At 40.8% G+C, this 19,944-nt stretch overlaps 1 protein-coding gene across 1 annotated transcript in view; it reads right to left on the reverse strand.

The window, feature by feature from the left end:
* VEPH1 (ventricular zone expressed PH domain containing 1) overlaps window positions 1-19,944 on the reverse strand; it is a 446,092-nt gene that overhangs the window by 311,301 nt on the left and 114,847 nt on the right. The window lies entirely within an intron of this gene.

Here is a 19,944-nt window from a genome sequence, read left to right on the forward strand (position 1 = left end):
CTGCATTGCTATCACAAGTATCCAGGGTGAGTTAAAGGTTATCTGAGTTCAGGTCTTTTTATGTCCTGTATATGGATTCAGATACATTACTCCTCTCTTTCCACATCCAATTCCAGTCCTTTTATACGTCCAGACCCTATCACTTTAAATAACGTTTATTCAGGTACCATGATATATGTTTGCATGATGCAAGGTGACGGACGCAATGGCCCACTTCTGGTGGTTATGTCTGGAGGTCCACACATTACTAGTCAAGGTGGGAAATAAAAGGTTTATTTACCCCTCCACCTTCGGATGGCCTTATTTAAAGCATTTCTTTTCTCATTTTCTAAGATTAAAAAGATATTAATGAAGAAAATACTGATAACTGCCTGTACACTAACCCTTCGGAACTTAAATTATCTTCCATTACTGTAATTCTAGATACTGTCCTTTTCATAACACAAAACTGAACTATAAATTATTAACAAAACAATAGTTATGCAATCAAGCTATATTAATCCAATTTTGGTTAAAATGGAATGCCCGAGTAGCCCTTAAAACGGACCATTAGGCAACTTAAACCACATTTTACAGGGGACATCTCTTTTTCTTTATATGGAAAGTAAAAGCTTGTTTACATAAGATCGAGGATGGAAATTCCATTTCATATAGCATCCACAGGAGATTAACTGGTTAATTGCATGAAATTAATATATCAAGGTACTTATTTTATTATTTTTTATTTTTTTATAACGGATCAACTTTCTGACACACAATAAAGCTCAACGCAGCAAAGAAAAGCATCATTTATTTGTCTAAATTTTACATCATATGTTTATGATTTCAGTTTATTTTTGGAAGTTGGAGGTCACGAAATACAAGGAGTGAAATACAATTTCCCACCTCCTATAACCTCCGATCCAGTACCAGCACTTTATTTAGTCTACCTCAATACAAAAAGAAAGCAGCCCGATCCTCCTTTAACTACAGAGCGCCGCAATTATGGAACGACCTCCCGCACACTTTAAAATCTTTCCCAAGCCTAAAGTCCTTTAAGAGATCCCTCTCTACATACCTCAAAACAGAATGCACGTGTCATGGTTGATTATATATTTCCTACCTGTTCTATGTTAAATTTTGTATATATTGTGTATTAATATTGTTTTTGTATTTTATTGTACCCTAATGTATCAATGCAATGTTTTGTGGACCCAGGACATACATGAAAACGAGAGAAATCTCAATGTATCTTTCCTGGTAAAATATTTTATAAATAAATAAATGTAGAATGATTCTAGAAAAGAAAATTGTCATAAAAAGTATATATTGATGCAAAGGAGACATCACAGTCTATTTACCTAAGAGTATTTTGACACTAGCCATAGAACTGTCAGTCTCTGTTAAAATTGTACAAAAATCATGTTTGTTTGTATTTTTTTTTTTACATACACGTATATTACAAGGTTTTTTAATGTGTATTTCGTAAACCTGACTTGTGCTACTCCTATACAAAACCCAATTTTGTGTTCAGCGACATCTGCTCAGTACAACGATACCCACAACGTATGTATTTGCTACTGTGGTGGAATCTCGGTAAAAATAAATTTAGTAGGCCGAGATTACCACGTGGCATGTGTACGTGCATATGCTGACGTATCGATCAGTTGGTTGCACGAGGCAAGATACGATCAGTAGTGTACGGAGCATGTGCAAGGATACAGGATGTAGTATTCCCCTCCTCCATTGTGCTGGACAAGCCATGCGGTCAAGCAGGAAGTTAATTCTTATTTGTATTGATTGGTCAAGAGAATGTGCGGGTGGAGCTTAATATGGGAGGAGTTATGTGCCTATATAAGGAGCCTGCACTATTGTCCGGGACTCAGAACTTGCTGTATTTTAGTGACGCTAGTCCCTCTGAGTCCCGATCGGTGATCCAATAAAGAATCTCTTCCTTCCTGAAGAAACCTGTGTCCATCTCTCTGTGCTTGGCTTCCGTCAGTTTCTCCGGTATCATTTGGTGCATTGGCCGGGAAGCTCATCGTTCAACGGTAGCTGAGAGGCAGAGGCGTGAGACGGTCTATCTTTGCCCACGTTCTCTACGGCTGCACCCCTGAACTTCTGCGTGGACCTCCCTTCGTCTCGGCGCCACTGGTCTGTTGTCCAGGAGATCATCGGCCTCTACGTGAGAAGTGCTGGGGTGTCCCCGTCGATGAGTGTGAACTCAGGTTCAGGAACGAGGAGGTAAGACAACTGCTGTTTTAGACGGCAGGACCCACTAGGGGTATACCGATTGTGCGGTAGGCCCAAAGGGGTTTGAATCTGTGTATCTGCCCCCTCTGTCGGAGGGAAGGAGCGAAGGCGCACCGCTCGATCGAACGCTCTTTAGTCAGACCGTTTGATTTTGTTAGTCAGGCGGGGTCCTGGTGTAAATAGCCCTAGCCGGACACCGGTGTCTTGTCTAGACTAGCGATCTAGGGTGTATATTACGTTCGCTAGGTCGGAGGGACCGGGAGACTAAGCGGCGCCTGTGTAAATTCGGTTCGCTAGCTCTCAACCTATCTGGGCTAAGTGGGAAGGCGTGTAAATTTGGAACCCACTAGACTTTTGATAGTGCGACTAAGAGGCGCCTGTGTAAATTCGGTTCTCTAGCTCGCTATATGTGGTGATTGGGCAGTGTGGCTAACCAAAACGGGTGTATATAGTTTTAGGTAGTCCATTCAAGGTACTGGCCAATAGTTTAGTTGGGAATTGTAAATGTGATAAAGATTGTTTAGTAAAGTGTATATCTTGTTAGATAGCGCGAGCTCAGCCGTCTAGCGAGAGTGTTAATAGTGTGTTGCTGTATTATAGTGCACGGTACCATAACCCTGTATATTTACTGACACTGTATATAAGTACTAATCATTGTCGTCCATTGCATGTTTAACACCATAACCACTAATAATTGTATTGTGACCTTAACTTGTGCTTTGACCTATGCTAACCGTACTGTAACCGCTATTTGTAAAAGACGATGTTACTGGGGTGTGTTATAGACGGGTAATTCATATATAGAGAATTATAGCGTGGGTGACTGTATAGTTACGCCAAAGGGCATAATATTGATTATTTAGTGACTGGTGTAACAGCTGTGTGTGTACGGAAATTCCCTGAGTGTTTATTGTGTTATTGTATACGTTTCACTTAGTAACCGTACCACGTGGTGCTGTTGCCAGAGGAAACGGGTGTGACTGTTGAATAGTACGCGTGTATAGTATTCGTTGTCGACGACGTTCCATTGTTAAGAATGGGTGCGTCGCAGTCAACGATTCCGGATCCCTTAGGTTGTATGGTGAAGAATTTTAAAAAGGGATTCAAAACTTGTGATTTTGGGGTTAAAATGTCTCCTGTACGTTTGGTCACTTTGTGTACTAGGGAGTGGCCTACTTTGGTTGCGGCATGGCCGCCACGTGGCAGTTTGGATCCAACTCTGGTACAGCGCTTACACGTGGCTGTATCGGGTAGGCCTGAACTTTACGGCCAGTTTCCTTATATTGATTGTTGGAGACAGGCCGTAAATGACTCGCCAAAATGGCTCCAGACATGCCACGAGGAGCAGTGTCGCCTCATGGTAGCTAGGACTTGTTTGTCCACTAGGACTGGTGTTAGGCCCATTTTGGACACGCCCCCTGAGTCCGAGATCCCTTTGCCGCCCCCTTACTTTCCGTTAAGAGGAAGTGACGCAAATGCAGGAAGTCCTGCAACCCTCCCCTCATTACCCTCATCCACTTCCGCTTCCTCCTCCAGTACAGGATCCACCCCCCCTCGTACTAAATCTCCCCTTCCGGAATCAGAACCAACCCCCATTAAAAACGAATATCCTGATTTGGCGCCACTTCAGACTTCCGGTCAAGCTTCATCTAGCTCGGCTCGAAGTGTTTTATTTACAACCTTTTCCCAAAACCAAGCTCCCACATCCCCATACCCTATTTCTCCCCGACTGGAACCTATGACTGACGCCCCTCCACGTAGCCCCATACAGACCCGACAGTTGACCGGTGCCCAACAATTAAAATACTATCAGATGCCTCTTCGTCTGAATCCTGGGCCAGCCTATATCGATGCCGCAGGCCAAATGGCACATGCTGACCCAGTCTTTGTATATGTCCCATTCACGACAACCGATCTCTTAAATTGGAAGACCCACAATTCCTCGTATACTGAGAAACCACAAGCTATGACTGATCTGTTCACCTCAATAGTACAGACACATAATCCGACATGGGCTGATTGCCAGCAGTTATTAATGACTTTATTCAACAATGAGGAAAGGACAAGAATTAATCAAGCGGCCATTAAAGCACTAGAGGATAAAGCCCGTACTTTAAACCAAGCCAATCCATCAGCATGGGCCGCAACACATTATCCCAACACCGATCCCGATTGGAATGTAAATGGTGCTGATATGGTTCAACTCAGAGCCTATAGAGACGCTATAATTGCTGGCATGAAAGCCGGAGGAAAGAAAGCTATTAACATGTCGAAGACAGTTGAGGTGATTCAGAAAAGCGATGAAGCGCCCAGTGTCTTTTATGACCGATTATTGGAGGCATACCGCTTGTATACCCCCTTTAATCCGGAAGACGCAGATAATTCCCGAATGGTGAACTCCGCCTTTGTCAGCCAAGCTTACGGAGATATTAAGCGCAAGCTACAAAAGTTAGAAGGGTTTGCAGGTATGTCAATCACCCAACTAATGGAGGTAGCGAATAAGGTTTATATGAATAGGGAAACAGAAAGTAAGAAAGAGGAAGAGCGCAAGATGCGTAAAAAGGCTGATATGCTAGCGGTAGCGATCGCAGGCATAGATAGACGGGGCCCAGATAGAGGCGATAGTAGATGGAATAGGGAGCCTTTGAGTAGGAATCAATGCGCGTATTGCAAGGAAGAAGGGCATTGGAGGAACGAATGTCCGCAAAGAGAGCAGTACGAGAGAGACCTACCCAGGGCAGGCTACGGAAACTTTAGAGGCAGAGCGAGAGGTAGAGGAGGCCCCGGAGGGAGTAATGGTAATAGAGGGAGCAATGGGAACAGAGGAAGTGTTAGGGAAGATAGGTATTTCCCAGCAGCGCAAAGGTCCCGCGATAGAGAAGGCAGGGACTTTGTAGGATTGGCTGACATGGTCATGGAGGACTATTGATACCGACCGGGCTCCATCCCCCTTGGTCGAGCGGAGCCTATGGTCGATGTATCAATAGGGGGAAAAAGGAGTGCGTTCATGATCGACACTGGTGCTGAACATTCAGTGGTGACTAATCTAGTTGCTCCTCCATCTGGAAGGACTATTACTGTGATAGGAGCAACTAGAAGAAGTGCTGAAAAACCGGTTCTTAAAAGTCGACTCTGTACATTGGGAGGCCACGTAGTAAAACATCAATTCCTTTATATGCCTGAATGTCCAGTCCAATTGCTGGGACGTGATATGCTATCTAAGTTACAAGCGCAGATTACGTTCCTACCAAATGGAACAACATCTTTAAAGTTTAATGGACCTTCAGGTATCATGACATTATCCGTACCAAAGGAAGAAGAGTGGCGACTTTATACAGCGTTGACTAGCCAAAACCCTAGGAATGATGAGACATTATTTAACATACCAGGAGTTTGGGCAGAGAACAACCCACCAGGACTGGCCCGCAATATTCCACCTATAAAAATTGAACTAAAACTTGGGGTTTATCCAGTGAGCCTAAGACAATACCACATCCCGCAGAAGGCTAAGAAGAACATCCTATCTGGATAAGTTCATACGGTATGGTATCCTAAAATTCTGTACTTCCCCCTGGAACACCCCATTGCTGCCTGTTCAAAAGCCCGGTACAGATGAGTATCGACCTGTGCAGGACTTGAGAGCAGTCAATGATGCGGTTGTTAGTATACATCCAGTTGTACCCAATCCATATAACCTGCTTGCTTTAATTCCGGGCGGGGCTACTTACTTTACAGTCTTAGACCTCAAAGATGCCTTCTTTTGCCTCCGAATTGCCGCAGAAAGTCAATGTATTTTCGCTTTCCAATGGGAGAATGCTGTAACGGGCTCAAAACGCCAAATGACTTGGACAAGACTGCCCCAAGGGTTTAAAAATTCACCTACCCTATTTGGTTCAGCCCTAAGTCAAGATCTACTGGATTTCGAGTCCATCCCAGGAGAGTGTGTATTGTTACAATATGTAGATGACTTGTTGATAGCAGCAGTTACAAAAGAAATCTGTCAGCAAGCAACGCACGATCTACTTCACATTCTCTGGAAGGCAGGATACAAGGTGTCTAGAAAGAAGGCTCAGTTGTGTTTGCCAACTGTCAAATATCTGGGATTCCATATCTCTGAAGGTCAAAGAATTATGGGGCCAGAGAGAAAAGAAGCTGTGTGCCAAATACCAATACCCAAGAATAGAAGACAAGTGCGAGAATTCTTGGGGGCAGCAGGCTTCTGTAGGATATGGATTCCCAGCTATGCGATACTGGCAAAACCTCTGTATGCAGCTATCAAAGGTACAGAGCACGACCCCTTCTTATGGACTCAAGAACAACAAACGGCATTTGAAGATGTGAAGAAGGCTTTGATGAGTGCCCCAGCATTAGGTCTACCTGATCACACACGACCATTCTACTTATATGTACACGAGCAAAGAAGAATGGCTGTGGGAGTATTGACACAGTACTTGGGATCATGGCAAAGACCTGTTGCCTACATGTCTAAGCAATTGGATGCAGTGGCCAGCGGACTTCCACCTTGTCTAAGAGCCGTAGCTGCAGCCGCCCTGCTAGTAGCTGAAGCCGATAAACTCACTCTTGGTCAAGAACTTTATGTACGAGTCCCACATGCAGTACAGACGTTGTTGGATTACAAAGGAAATCATTGGTTTAGTAACAGCCGTATGACCAAGTATCAAGCAATGTTGTGTGAAAACCCCAGAGTGCATTTAGAGACTGTAAACACCTTAAATCCAGCTACCCTTTTGCCACAACCTACTGAAAGTCAACATGATTGTTTGGAAGTAATGGATGAAGTATTCTCAAGTAGACCAGATCTTCGTGATTTTCCCATCCAGAACCCCGATGTTCAATATTATACCGACGGCAGTAGTTATGTGAAAGAAGGGATCCGCTATGCAGGATATGCAGTAACAACAATAGACAAGGTGATAGAAGCTCGGCCACTGGCGAAAGGAACATCAGCACAAAAGGCAGAATTGATAGCACTGACACGAGCGTTACAATTGGCTGAAGGTTTAAGAGTGAACATCTACACGGACTCCAAATATGCGTTTTTAACCACTCATGCCCACGGAGCTTTGTATAAAGAAAGAGGACTACTGAATTCAGAAGGCAAAGAAATCAAATACGCAGCTGAAATCCTACAACTATTGGAAGCAGTGTGGGAGCCGAAAGAAGTCGGTATCATACATTGTCGAGCGCATCTGAGAGGAGATGGTGATGTAACCAAGGGAAATCGGATGGCAGATAGTGCAGCCAAGCGTGCTGCTGAATCAGGAAGACAGGAGTATGTGGGGCATATAGCTGCTTGTCATGCCTTAACTATAATATCCCCTTACTTCCTGGTTCCACGGAGCTTAGCCACACCTCTTCATGACTCGGTCTCCCTATTTAATCTGACTGCACCAGCTGATCAGGGCTGGATTATTGAACTACGTTCCTTACTCACAACCCGGCTACAACTTCGTTGTGAAAGCCTCTGCTACCAGACCGGACTGAAAGACTCTGCAAAGTTCCCTTCACCTTTCCTCATCCACGGCTAAAGCTGAACTCTATCCATGCAGGATAATCTGCCTCTGAGGAATCTCGGGAACCAGTGTTCTATAAGCCGGAAGCTAAGTAAAACTTCTCTGATAAACGTTGCATCTAAAGCTGTTATTTCCTGTCTCCAAAGTCCTTCGTTAAAGCCAACCGTTACAGCTAACTTCAACACATACTTGTCTCAGTTAGCTGCATCTATCTTTCTTCAGTTAAAGTCTATGGAACAGCTATTGTAACTTCTTATCATCTAATTAACTAATACTACTAAAGGACTCTTGCTGCTTCAGTTCCGTTTACTCCTTAAAGCTACAGTGCATGTAACTGTGGACTTCATTTATCGTTTATTACTTAATGCTACAGTACCTGTAAAGTGGAATTAAAGTCTTTACCTTTTACTTTCTTTAATAAATATTCAAACTATACGAAATCTGCAGTTGTGTTCCTTCATAACAAATGTTTAAACGTGACACTGCTCTTATACCAACTCCACTGTCCCAATGGACTCCAGTTTATACAGCTCAAGAAGAGGAGTGGTTAAAGACTGAACCAGGAAAGTATTTGGAGAACAAGTGGTATCAGCTAGAAGATGGAAGAATAGTCATACCAGCATCACTAGCGGTAGAAATTGTCCAAAATTATCATAACGGGACACATTCTGGGAGAGACAGTACTGAAGAATCTCTCAGAAAACATTTCTACATACCAAGATTGTCCAACTTGACTCAGGCCATTGTACGAAGATGTGTAACGTGTGCTAAAAATAATGCAAGACAAGGACCAGTAAAGCCACCAGGAGTCCAGTTTATGGGGGGACTCCCCATGTCCGATTTACAAATTGACTTTACAGTGATGCCTAAATCGGGTGGACATCGTTACCTGCTGGTAATTGTGTGCACCTATTCAGGCTGGGTAGAAGCATGTCCTACTCGTACAGAGAAAGCAGGAGAAGTTGTGAGATTCCTGCTACGAGAAATAATACCCCGATATGGACTACCCTGTTCTATAGGATCGGACAATGGTCCAGCTTTTGTTCATCAGTGCCTACAACAACTGACTCATATGCTTGATATAAAGTGGAGGCTTCATACTGCATATAGACCCCAGAGCTCTGGCAAGGTAGAGAGAATGAATAGAACTATTAAGAACCAGTTGGCTAAAATGTGTCAGGAAACCCAACTTAAGTGGAACGTTCTCTTACCCATAGCTCTATTGCGAATCCGCAGTACCCCTACCAGAAGGATGGGCCTCTCTCCTTTTGAAATCATGTATGGGCGACCACCTCCCGTACTTGGTAACTTAAGGGGGGACTTTAAGGGGGGAGTCAGTTGGGAGAAGGAATTACCCGGCAGCAGGTTGTAGAGTTGGGTAAGACTATGGAGGAGGTACAGAAATGGGTACAAGATAGATTACCTGTGAATATTTATCCCCCTGTTCATAGTTATCATCCAGGAGATCAAGTGTGGATTAAAGAGTGGAATAATGTACCGTTAGGGCCCAAGTGGAGAGGTCCTTATGTTGTTCTTTTGTCTACCCCTACAGCGATAAAAGTAGCCGAAGTGACTCCGTGGATACATCACTCCAGGGTTAAACCAGCAGCAGTCGATTCTTGGCAAGTTACAGCAGATCCAGAGAATCCCTGCAAGATCCGGTTAAAACGCACTACTCAGTCGGAGTAACGAGGAACTATTGTGGATTACAAATTTTATTGTTACAGGGATTTGGTGCGTGAGTGAGAAGGCCATAATAAAGCCTGTCCGCCCACCGACGAATAGTTTATAAGCCAGGAAAGTCTCGAAGGGACTCCTGTGAAGACGAGCAGAACTCCATTCCCTGCAGCCCTTACATCCTGGAAGCTGAGGTGCCTTCGCACGGACGAAGACTGAGGATGACGGCGAAAGATGTGTTTTTGATAGTGTTTATTTATGTGTGTTTTTATATTCAGGAAGGTAGAGGTACCGACACTCCTAGCTGTGAGGTATGCATTAAGACTACGAGAACAGGTAACCATATTTCCCAAACCCTAATTTGGCACTCACAATACGAGTGTAAAGGAGATGTATCGAGATGTAGATACCTAAATATAGATTATAGTGTGTGCCATTTAGGAGTAGGAGAACCTAAGTGCTTCAGTCCGGAGTATCAACCTCGTACAATTTGGTTGACTCTCAGGAATGGAGATCCTCAGGGGACCCTAATTAATAAAACGGTGTTAGAATCCGTACATTCTTCGGGTGTTCTGCTATTTGATGCGTGTAAAGCGATATCGAGTGGTAGAAAGCCGTGGAATGTATGTGGGGATCTTAGATGGGAGAGGACGTATGGGTCTAATGATAAATATATTTGTCCCAGTAGTAAAAATAAATATGTGAGTCCTAGATGCCCAAATAAAGACTATAACTTTTGCCCATATTGGTCTTGTGTGGGGTGGGCGACTTGGGGACAGACAGTAGACAAAGACATGATAGTGACTAAGTTGCCGACTAGCCCATATTGTAAGTCTATGGAATGTAATCCCATCCATATACTTATAAATAACCCCGATAAGTTCTTAGACAAATATGGCAATTTATTTGGGTTTCAAATATACGGGACGGGTTTAGATCCTGGGACAGTATTGTTTATAGGGATAGAGACTGATACGGTATCCTCCCAAACTCATCAAGTATACCATTCCTTTTATGAAGAGATGAGTATAGATAATAAGATCCCCCATAATGCTAAAAACCTGTTTATTGATTTAGCCGAAAGTATTGCCGGTAGTCTTAATGTTACCAACTGCTATGTGTGTGGAGGTACTAACATGGGAGACCAATGGCCTTGGGAAGCAAAGGAGGTAATGTCCGGTTCTGAGGCAGTTGACCAACTAATATCTACACAAGCCGATTATCATATGAGTGTTAGAGGTAAATCTGAGTGGAGATTAAAGACCTCCATCATAGGTTATGTTTGCATAGCAAGGAAAGGAATAATGTATAACACTTCTGTAGGAGAATTAACTTGTCTAGGGCAAAAAGCTTATGATGATGATACAAAGAATACAACTTGGTGGTCGGCTTCAAATGTCTCAGAACCATCTAACCCGTTTGCTAGATACGCCAATTTAAAGGATGTGTGGTTTGATTTATCCATCACATCTACCTGGAGAGCCCCAGCAAATTTGTACTGGATCTGTGGTAAGAAAGCCTATTCGGAGTTGCCACAGGACTGGGAAGGGGCATGTGTGTTGGGTATGCTCAAACCATCCTTCTTCTTGTTACCGATTGAAACAGGTGAGACTTTAGGTGTTAAAGTGTATGATGTGAATCATAGGAAGAAAAGGGGGCCCATAGAGATAGGCGCCTGGGAAGATGATGAATGGCCTCCCCAGCGTATCATAGATTATTATGGGCCAGCCACGTGGGCAGAAGATGGTACCTTTGGTTATAGAACCCCTATTTATATGCTCAACCGAATTATAAGATTACAGGCGGTGGTTGAGATTATCACCAACGAGACATCACAAGCGCTCAATCTTCTAGCGAAGCATAACACCAGGATGAGGACAGCAGTCTACCAAAATAGATTAGCCTTGGATTACCTTTTGGCAGTAGAGGGAGGTGTATGTGGGAAGTTTAACCTGAGCAATTGCTGTCTTCAAATAGATGACGAAGGGCAAGCAATAGCTGAGCTTACCAGCCATATGGTTAAACTAGCGCATGTGCCTACTCAGGTATGGAAAGGGTATAATCCAAGTAGTTGGTTTGGTAGCTGGTATGAGTGGTTTGGAGGGCTTAAGGCAGTGGTAGGTGGAGTCCTACTGATTTTAATGTTGTGTCTACTCCTGCCGTGTCTTATACCCTTAGTAGTTAGGTCTGTGCAAAGCCTGATAGAAAATATAGCAGAGAGGAAGGCTGCTGCACAGATAATGGCGGTTTATAAGTATAAGGCTCTAGATCAGGGAGAACCAATGCAGGAAGATGAGTGTTGAAGATTCACATCATAAGATAAGTCTGGTCTGGTTCAAGGTAACTTGCGGTGTATGCAAACCAAGGTTAAGTGATGCCTCAAGTAATTGTGAAATATCAAGAGGCATCAAAGGGGGGAATGTGGTGGAATCTCGGTAAAAATAAATTTAGTAGGCCGAGATTACCACGTGGCATGTGTACGTGCATATGCTGACGTATCGATCAGTTGGTTGCACGAGGCAAGATACGATCAGTAGTGTACGGAGCATGTGCAAGGATACAGGATGTAGTATTCCCCTCCTCCATTGTGCTGGACAAGCCATGCGGTCAAGCAGGAAGTTAATTCTTATTTGTATTGATTGGTCAAGAGAATGTGCGGGTGGAGCTTAATATGGGAGGAGTTATGTGCCTATATAAGGAGCCTGCACTATTGTCCGGGACTCAGAACTTGCTGTATTTTAGTGACGCTAGTCCCTCTGAGTCCCGATCGGTGATCCAATAAAGAATCTCTTCCTTCCTGAAGAAACCTGTGTCCATCTCTCTGTGCTTGGCTTCCGTCAGTTTCTCCGGTATCACTACTATCCTGTAAAGCTATAGTGCCATATAAGATAACCAACCATTTTAGTTTTTACCGTTAGAATTTTGATATGGGCCTGAAAAAATCGCAAATTGAGGATGGGTCTGTGGTGCCTTTTGGGGCAATTTAGTTTTATATATATATATATATATATATATATATATATATATATATATATATATATATATATATATATATAAATACCACTTGCAAATATATTTTGAGTTTTATTTATTTTATTTGAATTCTTAGCTTTTTCGATTATAATTTATTCACATAGAATAGTACTCTGCTACCAATAGCTACCTCGCGTACGTAAAATGAAAATATCACAATATCCCTCATATTGGCTAACTCTTTGGTGAAAGCAATGTATATACAATATTACCAGGCTATTGATAATGGATTTTGTCGTCTTTTTTATGAGTGAATAAGCAATGATTAATCACAATTAGATATTCAAAGGTATACATGGTTATTTTCCACTCAGGGCCATTTATTAGTCATTGGTTTCTATAAGTTGTGGAAAAGCACTTAAAGTATATGGTAACTTGTTCTGATCAAAAACATCAGGCAGTTTACTGATCGCTTAAGTTCAAAAACAAATGAAATAGAATGTAATGTCAGAGGGATTCCATTGCACTTAGCAAGGCAATGTTGCAACTGTATCAATAATTCAAGCAATAAGCATTGCACGCATTGCTTTCCAATAACACAGGATTATTCACTAAAGTCAGGCTTAATAGTGACTTCAAAATTAATTTAAGGTTAAAATAGCTGAATTTGGAAGATTCTGCTTTAACTTCTTTGGCGTACATTTCGGAATTCACTGTGAATTAATTTTGAATTCTCACTTTAGTAAATAACAATGACCGTGTTTACTTATACACATAAAGATCAGGAATACTTATATATCACTTCCAATTCTTCTTATTTCTGACATATGCTTATCAGCATAAAGAGAACAAAACAAAAATTAAAGTATCTTTTTACACAAAAAAATTCTAGAAGAATAAATATCCCACTTCTAGGCTCTCACTCAAGTTACTTAGAGCATCAGAACATTGCTCAAGTGGTTCAGGCATTTTTACATATATGTACCACTGTTACTGGCTCTTTGTGATTGCTTCGTATGGTCACTGTTATTAGCCTGCAGTTCTATGTGACATTTAGTGCTTATAATTTTACTGCAATAAATTAAAACATGCATACATCTACTTACTTAATCAATACTGTTGCTACCATGTTAAGTCTACATTCTAGAGTGTTTCACTCAGTCACATGCCTCATCTTACATCTACACACAAGCCTGCCACACAGTCCGACGGCCTTAGACACATCGGTCTGTGAGGCTGATCTTCGGACCCTGCTTCGTCAACTACCCTCCAAGGCAAATTTAGCCAATATGCTGACTAAGCTGTAGGAGAGGTTCAGCGAAAAAATACTCACCATTAGTAATGATGTCCAGCAATTTGGACACAAGTCCAAACTTTCAAGGAAGACAGAGAGGCATCAGACTCTCATATTACTTTGCAAGACCAACAATCATATCACTCCCCCACACTTGCCACCGTGCATAGAAAGCTAGAAGACATTGATAACCAGGAAGGAGGAATAATCTGCGGGTCAGAAGAGTACCTGAGCCCACTGCTCATGACAAGAAGGACATTAAGCTTAGTCTTCAGACATAATGTAGAATTTAACACTTTTCTATGAAAAGCATTGACATCACAGCCACATAAGTGCTTCAGGTCTTCAGTACTCCTCTATGAGGAGCATTGCACGGGACCATCGCCAGAGGATGATGTTGTGGAAGAAGGAGAGGACAGTAGTATCTAAGGAGTCTCAGTGCTAGAAAAAGGTAAGTAAAACCTTTATTATATTATTTTTTATTGCACCCAAATAGGGCCCACTCCAGTAATTAGGGACAGGGCCCCTCTAATTTTAGGAATACAGTTTTGCTTTACATCTATTTTTTACATTTAAGAATAAAACCACTTTCTGTAAATCAGATATGGTGATTCAAATAACTGCCATGTGCACATTTATAGTGTAACACAGTGTAAAAAAAAAATTCGATTCAAACACATGATTTATTGCGGAACATGATACAAGGCACTTATGCCAAGATTAACTACATTCAGTTGTATCACTTTGCCGTCTGATGAACTAGTGACAGCTATGTTGAACTAGTTCCTTGTTTCTGAAAGTGTTCTTGAGTGACTAGTATCAACACTCTTTCTAAGGGAGTATGGGAATTCTGCATTGTCATTTAATGACCACAAGAATCTCAACAAATACTTCCCAGTTTATATAAACTCAGTAGCATGGGGTACCTTTATTTTCAGTATAAATCAGCAGTCTAGAGCTATTTTATTCCAAGAAGCTGGTTTTGAAACAATGTTATAGAAAATATTTCTCTCTGACTGGTAATGATCTCTAGTGGTGTAATTGTATAGTATGGCACGTGGAAAGCTGTATTTAGCCATTAAATCTGGATGATATTTGACACATGGAATGAATAAAACTAACAGCTCTAATTTAGGCCTTAATTTAATATTTTTGGATAAGCTTTTCAAATGATTTATTATTTTTAGATAAACTTTTCTAACATGTTACCCCCCACTCCTTCCAAATAGTGAAAGATAAAAAATATACCATACATAAAAAATATATCAATATATCAAAAACTATCAAAATATTGCTAAATGAAAATATTTTTCAAAAGATTCAGTCATTTTAAAAGCATATCCAACAATATTAAATAAAGGCTGTAATTATCTTTTTTGTGTCGTTCACAATCTAACAAGAGAACAGTGGCATTCTTTTGTTTGGATATTTATAATAAAAGTTATAAAGTAAATGAATACATTGGCTCTGTCAATAATTAGTATTACTACTTAAATGTAATCATGTTTATTTAATACATTTGTTTTAAGGTTATATTTGGGTCACTGCAATTTCTTTGTAGAGTCATCAAGTGTAAAAATGAAGGGGAAGAGAGGGGATGCAGATGCAAGAAGCCAAAAATATGGAGAGCAAAATAGCCACATTAACAAATGGTTAATGGTCCCAGGAGGAAATGTTGTTTTCGCTTTTATTTTCACAATAATGTTGGTGGCAACTTAAAGGAACACTATAGTCACCTAACCAACTTTAGCTTTATGAAGCAGTTTTAGTGTATAGATCATGCTTCTCAGGTGTCACTGCTCAATTCTCTGCCATTTAGGAGTTAAATCACTTTGTTTCTATTTATGCAGCCCTTGTCACACTTCCCCTTGCTATAATTGACACAGCCTGCATGAAAGAAAACTGGTTTCACTTTCAATCAGATGTAATTTACCTCAAACAACTGTATCTCTTTCTCTGTAGATTAAACTTTAATCACATACAGGAGGCTCTTGCACGGTCTAGCAAGCAATTAACATAGCAGGGGATAGGAAAATCTAAATTAAACAGAACTTGCAATAAAGGAAGGATACACTATAGATGACTCTTTACAGGAAGTGTTTAGGAAGGCTGTGCAAGTCACATGCATGGAGGTGTGACTAGGGTTCATAAACAAAGTGATTTAACTCCTAAATGGCAGAGAATGGAGCAGTGAGACTGCAGGGGCATGATTTATACACCAAAACTGCTTCATTAAGCTAAAGTTATTTTGGTAACTATAGTGTCCCTTTAACCTCTTTCATTTATGTAAAAGTGATTTGGAAAAATATACCAAAAAAAATGGAAAAAAACAAAAAAAAAACATTGTGTATAGTTTCCCTCTTTCCTCCTCCCCACTTTGTGTGATCATAACCTAGATCAGGGGTAGACAACCTTTAGCACTCCAGATGACTACATCTCCCATGATGCTTTTATAGCTATAATGCTGGCAAAGTATAAGGGAGATATAACCAAACATGTAGCATTCCAAAGGTTGCCTACCCTACTCTAGATTTTAGAACGTGTGAGATGTCAGTGAAGTGTTTGCTTCCTTAGTGGTGTGGATACTGTGTAGACTATTGTGCAGTACTATGGGCAAGATAAGAATATAAATGGGATGGGCAGATACTAAAGTATTTCATCTTCTAGAAGATCTAGTGAGTTATGACTTTGTGAACTTGACGTTTTGGATTAACATGCAGAATCTTTACAAAGATCCTGTTTGGAATTTGAATACCAAAAAATAAGTGAATAAAATAAAAAAGTGCTACGAAATATGTGCATTACAAAATGAAACAAATGTATCTTCTTCAATATTAAATAGGAAAAGGGTATGCCCCTACATTTTAAAACATACTTATGCTATTATAGAGTAAATAGCAATGTTTTACCATAATCATTTAATTTGGAAGTTTATTTTTAATGCTCATTCCTCACTGTTTTTCTTTATGACATAATTTAATATTTTTGGATAATTTCTACAAACTGTTTGCATTGGATCTACCCCGCGTTATAAAATAGCTGCACTCACCAGTCACTTATTTCGGTGTGGGTTTTCGCAATACAGTGATTGATAAGTCTAATTGGAACAATCTGTTTTAATACTTTTCTCATATCTCAGTGCTGCCAGATTGAATTAACATTTAAAAAGAAAAGGGTAATTCAAAATTGTAAAATGGTTGTTCGGTCTTCCAACAGTTATAATGGGTGTCAATGCACGCTAGTAATTTAGATTATCCCATATAAATAGCACACTCTGTACACTGACCACTGAAGTAAATAAAGGAGATTTAGTTCAAATGTTGACCTCGATGGAAGCAGTTTGCACTTTGACTATTTAATAAATAGGTACTTAATCTTTATTTATTGAAACCTTCTTCCACTAAGGAATATCACTTTCAACTTAGTGTTAGTTATAATTCAAGATAAAAAGGTGACACTCAATCAAACACCAATAATTGTTAAACCATTGCTTCATGTTAGAATTAGCTGTGTGGTCTGTTATGTGCCTCTATAATGTGTAATGAACGCCCTGAATCAATGCTTTCCTAGAGAGAATTTTAATTTTCTCAACAGAAATGTATAGGAAAATATTTAAAATATAAACATTCTTGATCCATTCACTTTGTTTTTTTTGTTTATTTGTTTTTTTTTAATGAAGACTCAACTAAAGTAATTTGTTTTGTTTACCTTCCGGAATGATAATACAGGGAGTGCAGAATTATTAGGCAAGTTGTATTTTTGAGGATTCATTTTATTATTGAACAACAACCATGTTCTCAATGAACCCAAAAAACTTATCAAATATCAAAGCTGAATATTTTTGGAAGTAGTTTTTAGTTTGTTTTTAGTTATAGCTATTTTAGGGGGATATCTGTGTGTGCAGGTGACTATTACTGTGCATAATTATTAGGCAACTTAACAAAAAACAAATATATACCCATTTCAATTATTTATTTTTACCAGTGAAACCAATATAACATCTCAACATTCACAAATATACATTTCTGACATTCAAAAACAAAACAAAAACAAATCAGTGACCAATATAGCCACCTTTCTTTGCAAGGACACTCAAAAGCCTGCCATCCATGGATTCTGTCAGTGTTTTGATCTGTTCACCATCAACATTGCGTGCAGCAGCAACCACAGCCTCCCAGACACTGTTCAGAGAGGTGCACTGTTTTCCCTCCTTGTAAATCTCACATTTGATGATGGACCACAGGTTCTCAATGGGGTTCAGATCAGGTGAACAAGGAGGCCATGTCATTAGATTTTTTTCTTTTATACCCTTTCTTGCCAGCCACGCTGTGGAGTACTTGGACGCGTGTGATGGAGCATTGTCCTGCATGAAAATCATGTTTTTATTGAAGGATGCAGACTTCTTCCTGTACCACTGCTTGAAGAAGGTGTCTTCCAGAAACTGGCAGTAGGACTGGGAGTTGAGCTTGACTCCATCCTCAACCCGAAAAGGCCCCAAAAGCTCATCTTTGATGATACCAGCCCAAACCAGTACTCCACCTCCACCTTGCTGGCGTCTGAGTCGAGCTGGAGCTCTCTGCCCTTTACCAATCCAGCCACGGGCCCATCCATCTGGCCCATCAAGACGCGCTCTCATTTCATCAGTCCATAAAACCTTAGAAAAATCAGTCTTGAGATATTTCTTGGCCCAGTCTTGACGTTTCAGCTTGTGTGTCTTGTTCAGTGGTGGTCGTCTTTCAGCCTTTCTTACCTTGGCCATGTCTCTGAGTATTGCACACCTTGTGCTTTTGGGCACTCCAGTGATGTTGCAGCTCTGAAATATGGCCAAACTGGTGGCAAGTGGCATCTTGGCAGCTGCACGCTTGACTTTTCTCAGTTCATGGGCAGTTATTTTGCGTCTTGGTTTTTCCACACGCTTCTTGCGACCCTGTTGACTATTTTGAATGAAACGCTTGATTGTTCGATGATCACGCTTCAGAAGCTTTGCAATTTTAAGAGTGCTGCATCCCTCTGCAAGATATCTCACTATTTTTGACTTTTCTGAGCCTGCCAAGTCCTTCTTTTGACCCATTTTGCCAAAGGAAAGGAAGTTGCCTAATAATTATGCACACCTGATATATGGTGTTGATGTCATTAGACCACACCCCTTCTCATTACAGAGATGCACATCACCTAATATGCTTAATTGGTAGTAGGCTTTCGAGCCTATACAGCTTGGAGTAAGACAACATGCATAAAGAGGATGATGTGGTCAAAATACTCATTTGCCTAATAATTCTGCACTCCCTGTATAGTGGTGGTAATATTTTGAGGCCTGACCGTGTGTCGGGCCCTGTGTTCATCTGGTTTTCTTATTTATAATTTGCAGGTTCACAAAAGTTGGCACCTTCCTCCAGCACTGTGTCAGTTCCTGTAGGGTCACAACATCAGTTCTGTGTTAACTCTTGTGGGATCCCAAGAGTCAACACAGTGATGTAAACCCCCAGAAGTCCTCATCAGGTTAAAGTTCAGGCCCTAGCAAGGTCGGAGAAGGAGATTTCCTGTGACCTCCATCTTGCAAAAGGTACTATGGTGGCACTATGAATGAAGACTGCGTGGGACAGACACAACATGAATAGAGTAAGTATGACCGGTCTTGGGGCCACTTAATATCATTGAAGGGAGCCATCAAAAGACATTAAGCTCCCTAATTCATTTAGATATGGCCTTACATTCAATATCGTCCTACCTCACATGTTCTAGTTGTATTGATTTACCTGCGTCCCTGCTCCATTGAGGTCTTTGTGGGGCTGCAGCTCCAATTCAGAGGGAAGGTACCTTCATATTAAGGCTGCTCCACAATGGCCAGGGAGGAAAATAAAGCATCATCAGCCTGCACAGCCTGTACAGCTGTCTGCAACCAACAAATCTCTCATAAAATGATATAAACCTTGGACCCATCATAGCACGTGTGGTTGTATGAAGATAAGTAAGTTGAACATGTCACTAGGGAAAGTTTCACTTCCTTTTTTAATTTTTAATATTATACTTTTTTACTATTTATCCATGCGTTTAACTGATATGTATTTGTGAGGTGTGAAAAATAAAATTAAATGTAAAAATCCACGACTCTTTAAATCTGTAAATGGGTGCCTCCCTGACAATCATTGTCATGAGCTCTGTCCTTTGAACCTGACAGTCAGCATAAAGAAAGCATATCAACAAGAGAAAAAAAAGAGAAACTATTTTTCTATT

Source organism: Pelobates fuscus, chromosome 2 (assembly GCF_036172605.1).
Source record: "Pelobates fuscus isolate aPelFus1 chromosome 2, aPelFus1.pri, whole genome shotgun sequence".
Taxonomy (NCBI): domain Eukaryota; kingdom Metazoa; phylum Chordata; class Amphibia; order Anura; family Pelobatidae; genus Pelobates; species Pelobates fuscus.